Source organism: Chlorocebus sabaeus, chromosome 11, assembly GCF_047675955.1.
Source record: "Chlorocebus sabaeus isolate Y175 chromosome 11, mChlSab1.0.hap1, whole genome shotgun sequence".
In the NCBI taxonomy this organism is placed as follows: domain Eukaryota; kingdom Metazoa; phylum Chordata; class Mammalia; order Primates; family Cercopithecidae; genus Chlorocebus; species Chlorocebus sabaeus.
In genome coordinates this window covers 116,332,482-116,343,018 of record NC_132914.1, presented here as the reverse complement: position 1 = coordinate 116,343,018, position 10,537 = coordinate 116,332,482, and positions in this window count along the sequence as shown.

Sequence of the window (10,537 nt, the reverse complement as noted above, 5' to 3'; positions counted from 1 at the left end):
GCTCAGCTAACCTAAGAGGATGCTTGCTGAAGACAGGCCAGGGTGCTCAGGCGTCACCTGGGGGATGGTGGAGGATGGAGAAACTAATCAGATATCGAGGGTGATCAGAAATCGAAGATGGGTGATTGCTGCTAAACAGACTTAGCAGAGTTCATGCCAAAACTGAATTTTTCTTTCTTTCTTTTCTTTTTTTTTTTTTTTTTTTTTTTGAGACAGAGTCTCACTCTGTCCCCTAGGCTAGAGTACAGTTGTGCCATTTCGGCTCACTGCAACCTCTGCCTCCCAGGTTCAAGCGATTCTCCTGCCTCAGCCTCCCGAGTAGCTGGGATTACAGGCACCCGCCATCATGCCCAGCTAATTTTTGTATATTTTAGTAGAAACGGGTTTCACCATCTTGGCCAGGCTGGTCTTGAACTCCTGACCTCATGATCCACCTGCCTCGGCCTCCCAAAGTGCTGGGATTACAGGCATGAGCCTCCTCACCTGGCCCAAAACCGAATTTTTATAAGGAACCTCACAGATGGGCTTAGGAGAAGATTCAGAAATCTGATTAATGTTTGGTCAAGCAAAGTATCTTTATAGGCAGTAACATTATTCCCAGGCACCTCCAAGTTGTCAGTTTTCCTCCTTATAAATGGATGTAACAGTAGTCAATTCACAGATGTGCCATGAGGAATACATGAGGTAATTCTGTTTCAGCACCTAGCCGTCTGATAGGCACCTTTGTAGTTTCCATTTTGAGTTATCAATTACATAATGTTTGCTACATGCCAGGCCCTGCTCTATGGGCTTTATAAATATGAACTCATTTAATCCCCAGCAGCAATCCTGTGAGGTAAGAGTACCAGTATTATCCCATTTTACAGATGAGAAAACTACCATAGAAGTGTTCATGAATAGTAGCTTCTGTTATTATTATGACTGCTAATGCTGATAATTATTGAAAAGCAGTATACTCAGGCAGGATGTCTGGTCTGAAACTCAAAGCCCCAAATCTAAACTTTCCTGCTCTAACCACATAGCTGGAAGAATGAATTTACAAATCCTCCTTTGACCCGGAGGCCTCTTCGGCTTTGGTTCTAATCTTTGATCTGTCCGCAACAGGTAGACAATTTTCGGCATGTCATTTTCCCTCTGTGGGCTTTCGGGTCTCAGCCCTGCCTTCTTCATGAGATGAGGGTAAGTTGAGGATATTAAGGAATTCGGTGAGTCATAGGTTGAGAAATTGTTTTGATATTAAACAGTGTTTGCATGAGGCAGTTTGCTAAAAATAATAATATGGAGAAAAACAATCACTGTCACCCATTGCCTCCTGTGCATCTGCTTTTAGAGTTAGTACATTTCAGACATTACTGAGTTAAACCCTCACTCAATAGTTAAGTGCCAGTATTATCATCACCCCCATTTTGCAGGTGAAAAAACAGAGGCGCGGAGCCTTGGCCCTTGCACACAGATATGGAGTGGCAGAGACTGGATGGGAACCTGGGTTGTTCTGAATCCCGGATCTGTGCTTAACCGACAGACAGAGACCCCTGCCCTCCTCCCCACTGAGAAAGAATGGTCGGGACCCCACGGCATGACATGTCCCGAGTGACTGGGCCCCCGCTGGATGTGGGGTGAGCTCATCAGGCTGGAAGCTTCGGGCTGACGTCATGGCTGGGCACAGAAGCCTCTGCTTTCTCTGTAATTACAGCTGGGCGGGGCTGGCTGAGTTGGAAACCAGTTGTGGGGAGAATCACTGCATGCCGCATGACGCACCAGGGAAACCTAGCCCTGCCTGGGACCTGGGCAGGGGCTGGGGTGAGGTTTCTGAGTGCGTGGGACAGGGTGGAATGAGTTTGTGTGTGGATTTGAGTGGGTGCAGGAGTGAGTGTGTGTTTATGTGCCGATGGGGCTGTGTTTATTTATTGGCAAGTCTGCTGGTGGGGTATGTTCAGGAAGAAACTCCCCTTCTTCTCCCTTTCCAGGCCATCCCCAAACCTCCAGAGGACCCCTCTGCCTAAAACGCGGCTTAGTTGGTACCAGGGGACCCAGAAGGAGGGGAAGCCTGGCGAAGGAGCAGGGAACTGAACCTGATGACCTAATCCACCTTCTCATTTCAAGGATGAGGGGGAGGAGAAAGAAGATGCAAAGGTAGAAAATAGAAGTAACAATCATTAGCATTTATGGGGCACTTGTCCCATGCCAGTTTCTGTTCTGAGCACTTTAAATGTATGTGCCTAAAACTCTTGCACTTCTCGCCACAATCCTACTAGGAAGGATGTTTTATTTATTTATTTATTTATTTATTTATTTATTTATTTATTTATTTTGAGGTGGAGTTTCACTCTTGTTGCCCAGGCTGGAGTGCAATGGCACAATCTTGGCTCACTGCAATCTCTGCCTCCCTCCCGGGTTCAAGTGATTCTCCTGCCTCAGCCTCCGGAGTAGCTGGAATTACAGGCACCTGCCACCACACCTGGCTAATTTTTGTATTTTTGGTAGAGACGGAGTTTCACCGTGTTGGTCAGGCTGGTCTCAAACTCTGGACCTCAGGTGATCCACCCCCTCGGCCTCTCAAATTGCTGGGATTACAGGCATGAGCCACCATGACTGTCAGGAATGATGTTTTATTAAACACATTTTAGAGATGAGGAAACTAAGGCACAGAGAGATTACCTGACATGCCTATGTCAGTGGCAGAGCTGGGATTCGAACCTGGGCAGTTTGGCTCTTGTCTCATCTGCTACACTGCCTCTGAAGTCAAAGTCATGGCTCCCATTTATTGAACACTAACCATGCACCCAGTCCTGTGATCAACAGTTTCATCCATGACCTTATGGAATCCTTGTGGTTCAGAGAGGTGAAGCCACCAAGGATTGGAATCCAAGTCGGGGGGACTCGGGAGTGCACGGTAATAACCGGTATGAGACAATATTGGCCAAGCCTTACCCAGCGATCCTTCCACACTACCTGGTGTCCTGTTCCCCTTTGGGCTCTCATTGCATTTCTGGATCCAGCCAGCCCTTCATGTCAGGACGCTGAGGCGGGAGGCAGCTGCTCCTGCTAACTTGGCCACCTGGTGAGGAGTCAGCTAACACACGACGAAAGTAGTCACTAAACCCCATGGGCTGTCACCAATCAGGTGAAAATACGACGCCAGGCTCAGGAGAGGCACGGGAAAAGGAGGGGCCTCCAAGCTGGTTCCACCAGGGAAGAAGAGACCTTAGAGGGTACTGTGGTGCAGGGTACGGACGTTAGATCCTGGGAACCAGAGCATTGTTCTCTTGGATGCCATCCTCTTAGAGCTTTCATATGGGGCATACCACTATTAATTCTCAAAAGAGCCCAGGAGGAGGATGAGATCACCCTGCATGTGCAAAACTGGGGGGAAGTGGTGGTCTGAAGCTAGGACCAAGTAGGACAGCTGTGTCTTACAGCTGCCAGATTCTGTGCCTTTTCTTTTCAATGTAGTAAGAAACAAAAGTTCCCACCCTCCCCTAGGGGATTCCCAGCCCCCAGCCCCTCCCCAGGGTCTGAAGACCCGTCTCAGAGTTGGTTCTTTTGGGTGGCCCTCGATCCCAGCACATCCTCCAGAAAATAGGAAGTAAGCATGCTCATGCCTTTTTATTTCTTTCCTTTCTCCGACTCCCCTACGATGACACTAATGGAATTTCCAGCACACTTGGCTCCATACAGCAGGAACCTTGGATGTCGTGTTCATAGCGGCATCCCCAGCACCTAGAGGGTGCCTGCTGCACTGTGGAAGCCCAGCATATCTTGGATGAGTAGATGATGTCATATCAGCAACCCTAGGTCTGAATTGCCTAGCTCCCACTGGGTAGACTCTACATGCAGTAACAGCATCAGAATATTAACTAATATTTCTGCAGTCCATAGAAGGTGCCAGGCACCAAGGCTTCCCAAGCATGCTCTTTTTAATTTTCATCACCGCCCCCTGAAGATTTTATGCTATCATTATTCCCTTTTTACAGATAAGGAAACTGAGGCACAAGACATGAAGTGACCTGCCCGAGGCCTCCAGCTTATGGATTCTGAACTTAGGTTTGTCTGAACTTCAAGCCCAGGCCTCTTTTCTCTGCCGCACACCCTGGCAAGAATGAATAAATAAACAAAATAAAATAAACAGCCTGCAATGAGTCCCTCCCTAAATGAGCCTACGCCCTCACAATCCTGGGAAAGTAACACTTATTTATTGGAGCTCTAGCTTTCTTCTATTATTTTTCTCCAAAATTCTTTCCAGGAATTTGCCTTCCCTGACCACCTTTGCAAATAATGATCATAGTAGTAATAATAATAATAATAAATACGTATTTAACATTTAGTACCAATTGTAAGTGTTTCCCATATATCAACTTATTTAATTCTCACGTGAATTGCTCTAAGGTAGGTATTATTATCCCCATTCACAGATGACAACATCAAAGCACAGAACGGTTAAATAACTTGCCCAAGGTCACACAGCTACTAAGTGGCAAAGCTGGGATTCACGTCTAGGCAATCCAGCTCCAGAGTCTGTGTTCTTAACCACTATGTGATCTTGTGAATAATAACTACAAAATGAAAGTAATGATACCCATCATTATTTGAGAACTATCGTGTACCAAGCTCTGCTAAATGCCCTGTATGTTGTGCCTCTTTTAATCCTCCTAACAACCCTTGGAGGTAGAAGTCCTATTGTTAACCACATTTTACAGTTGAACAATCTAAAGCACAGGGTCAGATCCGGGATGACTGGCTGCAAAACCTGTACCTTCAGCTACCCAGGGAGCCTGTGCCACCTGACCCCTGGTGTATGCCCAGCCAGAGCACTGGCCTTCCAAACCCAGATCTACCAGCAGAACACAGCAGAACTTCAGGTCACTGGACCACCTCTTCCCCCACCTTCTTGCTAGGCTTCTCTCTCTCTGAAACCTCTTTCAGCCCTTCCAGACTTTCTCAGCAGAACAAATGACACCAGGAACACGTTGTCATTTGGGAGAGTGACGACTGCCTGGGAGGAGCTATTGTGCGTCGAGCAGAGGATCCTTACGTGTTACTAATGAAAGCCACTTGGAGCTGGGGCAGGGCTGGGGGCCCCGCAAGCTCAATAGGAGCTCCCCTCTGCTGCAGGTGCCGCCAACAGAAGGGAGTCAGGGCTCAGCTATGGGACGGAGAGGATCATCCTGCCCTCTCTCCACCCATCCTCAAGAAGGGACATCCGCAACTAGGCTCTCAGGGGCTCTATTTCTTACACCTGAGCCTAAATCAAGGCCTCTGAGATCTTTCATGGTTCAAATACTTCTTCCAGGTTGAGGGAACCAATATCTCAACTAACCAGAATTTTCAGGAAGTGACCGGGCTGCCATTTCCCACTTAAGGAAGACAGTAAAACATAGTGGGTAGGAACTCAACCAGATATGGATTTGAATCCCATTAGCTCTGCTGCTTTGGGCAAGGAACTTAGTCTCTCTGAACCTCTGTCTTGTCGTCTGTAAAATGGAGATGATCTCAACGCCTATCTCCCTGAGTAACTGTCAGCATAGATTATCAGGGGAAATAGTCAGGGAGGTGACTATATAATAGTCAGGGAGATGAAATAGTCAAGGTGTGCCCTTGATCACACTGGACCTTGCAGACTCCATTAAGAGGTTAGACTTTGTCCTAAGCACACTGAAGAACCACTGAACTCTTTGGAGGAGGAGCGTGTGCTGTGATGAGAACTGAGTTCCACGAAAATCACTGTCTGCTTTTGGAGAAGATCTTACAGGGGCTTTAGGGAGACCAGCTAGGAGGCTGCTGCAGTGGTCCCAGCGAAATGGCAACCTTGGCTGTGTTGTTGGCTGAGGAGCGGTCAAGTGTGGATATAATCATGATCCATTAAAGAAGCAGGAGCATTTTGACTGCTGATTGCTGTGAGAGGGGAAGAGAAGTTTCGTCAAACGCATGTCTCGGTTTTCAGACCTTTCAATGGGGTGAATGGCGGCGCCACTCAGTGAACATGTGAGGAGGAGTCAGATGCAGGGAGCGGGAGACACAGTCTGTTCATTGACTCACGGATTCATTCATTCCATAATTGTTACATTCTCACTTGGAAAGCACTAGCTGAGGGGCTAGAGATGAAGCAGTAAATGAGGCAAAATCCCTGCTTTCATGTGTATCAATAAACAGTTTATGAAAGGGAAATAAATCTTGGGGCCCCCAAATCACTAAGCTAAAGGAAAAAGTCAAGCTGGGAACAGTTGAGGGCAAACCTGCTTCCATTCTATCCAAAGTCACCCCTCTGCTCGCTGAGATACACGCATATCTGATTGCCTTCTTTGGAAAGGCTAATCAGAAACTGGAAAGAATGCAACCATTTGTCTCTTATCTACCTATGACCTGGAAGCCCCTGCCCCTCTTCAAGTTGTCCTGCCTTCTCCTCTGGCTGTCCCACCTTTCTGGACTGAACCAATGTACATCTTACACATATTGATTGATGTCTCCTGTCTCCCTAAAATGTATAAAACCAAGCTGTGCCCCTACCACCTTGGGCACATGTCCACCCGAAGCTGTATCACAGGCGTATCCTCAACCTTGGTAACATAAACTTTCTAAGTTAACTGAGACGTGTTTCAGATTTTTGGGGTTCACAAAATAAATAAACAATAGAAAGAATTTCAGATACCGTCAGTGGCATGTGAACTAGAGCAACTCCATGGTGAATGGGGGCTGGGTAAAATAAGACTGAGACCTGCTGGGCTGCATTCCCACTAAGTTAGGCATTCTGTCACAGGATGAGATAGGAAGTCAGCACAAGGTACAGGTCACAAAGACCTTGGGTCACAAGGTCTTTGAGATGAGATAGGAGATCGGCACAAGATACAGGTCACAAAGTTCCAGGTTGCCGTAAAGAAGCCAGCTAAAACCCACCAGAATCAAGATGGCAATGAGAGTGACCTCTGGTCATCACAGCTCATTATTCGCTAAGTATAATGCATTAGCATGCTAAAAGACACTCCCACTAGCGCCATCACACTTTACAGATGCCATGGCAATGTAAGGAAGTTATGTTTACACCTACATGGTCTAAAAAGAGGAGGAACCCTCAGTTCCAGAAATTGCCCTACCCCTCCACCCCCCTACCCCTGACTTCCCAGAAAACTCATGAATAATCTACCCCTTGTTTGGCATATAATTAAGAAATAACCATAAATGGGCAACCAGCGGCCCTCAGGGCTGCTCTGCCTATGGAGTAGCCATTCTTTTATTCCTTTACTTTCTTAATAAACTTGCTTTGGCCTCACTGTATGGACTCTCCTGGAATTCTTTCTTGCGTGAGATCCAAGAACCCTCTCTTGGGATCTGGATCACGACCCATTTCTGGTGACAATACTACAAAATTTTATGAAGAAAAAAGGAAGGCTCCTGGTTACCCTTCTCACTGGATTTCCTGCTAATACCCACTCCTTGGTCATGGGCTTCAATCATAGGGTCCTCATTTCTGACCCTCAGATGGAAGAATCAAGCATGTTCCTGCCTGAAGGTCTTCCTGCCTGCTGTTCCCACTGCTTGGAACACTCTTCCCCCAGGTCTCCATAAGGCAGGTCTCTTCATTCATTTGTGTCTCTACTTATATTTCAACTACTCAGATAAAGCTTCTCTAACTACTTAATAAGTCACACTCTCACATTAGCTGGTTTACTTTTCCTCACAGCACTTGCCATTAACTACTAGTAACATTTTACATCTCTAGTTATTTGTTTCTCTGCTGCCTCCATTAGAATGTAAGCTCCATGCAGGCAGAGGGCAGTGACTTATGTCTGATTGTTCATGGCTGTATCATTGCCACCTAGAGCAGTACCTGACCCATAGTCAGGATTCAATGAAATGGGAGGTTTGAGGTTGTAACTAGCATTGTTTGCCAAACATTTCTGGTTTCTCTTCCTCCTCCTCCTCCTGCTTTCTGGGCCCCTGTGAGGTAGCAATGCACTTCCTGATGCCACCGTGGTTGGAAGGAGCCATATAACTAGTTGTGGCTGATGAGTTGTGAGCAGAAGTGATGTCTGTCACTGCCAGTTGAAAGCACCTTGGGAGCCCATGGGAGCCTCTTGGCTCTGTGTAGGCAGCACCCTTGGGTGAGTTCTTCTTCCCTCTGCCCTACGATCATCAGCATCATAGTGGTCAACATCAGTAACGAGTAGGCTGACCCTGCTGGCCCACAATGGACATGGGTGAGAAAGAAGTCTTTGCTCTTTCAAGGCATTGAAATTTTGGACTTATTTGTTATTGCAGCATAACCTGGCTTATTCTGATGGAGAGTCTTCCGAATTCTGTAATTCTGTGGTTGTTGGTATTGCTTTAAAAGAACTTTCCCAGTACTAAAGTTATACTAAGGGATAAATCATTCTGCTTCCTCTGTCTAGAGCCTGGCTCAGAAAGTGGTACATGTTCCTCTCAGTTTGGAGCATTTATGAAGAATTCCATCATGAGCCCCTTATGCAGAGGGTGGCTCTGAGATCTTTGGAAAAGGGAGAGCTGGAAGGTCTGTAATCTTGAGGCCCCTTTCCCAGATACCTCTGCAGTCAGAGCAGAATCCGGTTTGACCAGTTGGTGACTTTGCTGCCAGACAACTACTTAGAAATAGCTTTTTCTAAGTCTGGAGTGACAGCTCTTAGGAGCATTCAGCTGAGAGCATTCTCACGCTTTGTTCTGGGAGCAGGAGGAAGACTGGAGGAGCTGGGGAGGATGTATAGAGATGGAGAAGGAGAGATTAACAAGATATTCCTTCTGGGGACTGTATTAGCTTCACCCTGAATTTGAGTTGTGAGTAACTTTAGCTGTGAACAACAGACAGTCAAAATAAGAGTGGCTGAAATAAGAGAATAAATTTATTTCTTCTTAACATTGAAGTCCAGAGAGATTCTGTCTGAGGCTAATATGTGTCCCTGCTCCACCATATCCTCAAGCTGGAGACCGCTTCTATCTTAGTGCTTTAACCATATGGGCTCTATTCCCAAAGCCACCTCATGAATCAGAAAGTCACCTGCATTCCAGCAATAATGTCCACATTCCAGCCAGCAAGAGAAAGGAAGGGATGAAGAAGGAAAAAGCACATGACAAATCTCTTTCATAAAAATTTCTGGACACTATCACCAAGAATTCTGTCTATTGCTCAGACATCTTGCAGCCATGGCCACCCCTAGCTGCAAAGGAGGCTGGGAGATGCAGTCTTTATTCTGGGTGGCTATAATCCCAGTTATAAATTGGGGGTTTTTATTACTATGGATGAAGGGGGAATGGCTTTTGGGAGGCAACTAGAAACACCACCACATCCGAAGAGAGTGAAGATGGGTTTTGCAGAAGCATCCTGAAGGTTTCATTGAGTTGAATCCCTTGGAAAACTGGTGGAAATATATACCTCCTCTGCACTGAAATGCTGATATTTTAATACAGAAAACTTGGCTTGGAATTTCAAATGATTCACAGACTCTATGAAGCCCAAGCACAGGAGGGCATGGTTTTCTTTAGATTAAGATACCTTGATCTAGAAATAGGTTTTGAGGTGACAGAGACTGAAGGGAAAAAACAAATCCTCTCTCTCTGTCTCTCTCTCTCGGGATGTGTGTGTGTGTGTGTGTGTGTGTGTATCTATTCCAACCCCTTTCCATTTGGCAATATGACTCTATTTGATGTGATTTGTGTTATTTTGGTTTTCAATTTGAGAGTGTATTGTCAAAGGAACGCAGTGTTAAACCTTCAGAAAACATTTGACAATTTTCCATGGCAAAGGGGGAAGAAAAGACCAAAAGAAAAATTTCCATGAGTCATCTGGCTATAGGTTGGCCATAGGTATACAATGGTGGAGTGACAGCGTTCCAAGGGAGTGGTAAACCTGTTTTGTAAACCCACTATGGGTGGAAAGGCCTGAACAGTGCCCCAGTGTCTTTCCACTAATGGGTTCATGCTAGAGCTACTTGCGTGGAAGATGTTGATGAAATATCAGGGTGGGGATCTACATAGGAAGATTGCCAAGTTCTCAGGAGGCTTTAGATCCTTCTGAGAGGAGGAGATCCTTATGGAGGATGGCAGGTGGGAGTGCCTCTCTTGAGACTCTCGTGTTGTAGGTGATGGAAGGGGAAGAGATACTGTTCTATCTTTTGCCAAGGTGACCTGAAATCCTCCCAGAAATTATCATGAGCTTATATACGCAACTGAGCATCCACCCCCACCACCCCCCCCCTTTTTTTTTGAGATGGAGTTTCACTCTTGTTGCCAAGGCTGGAGTGCAATGGCATGATCTCGGCTCATGGCAACCTCCATCTCCCGGGTTCAAGAGATTCTCCTGCCTCAGCCTCCCGAGTAGCTGGGATTACAGGCATGTGCCACCACCCCTGGCTAATTTTGTATTTTTAGTAGAGACAGGGTTTTTCCATGTTGGCCAGGCTGGTCTTGAACTCCCAACCTCACGTGATCTGCCCTCCTCGGCCTCCCAAAGTGCTGGGATTACAGGCATGAGCCACTTCACCCGCCCCCCCCCCCCTTTTTAAAACGATCAGTAACAATGGAACTAACACTC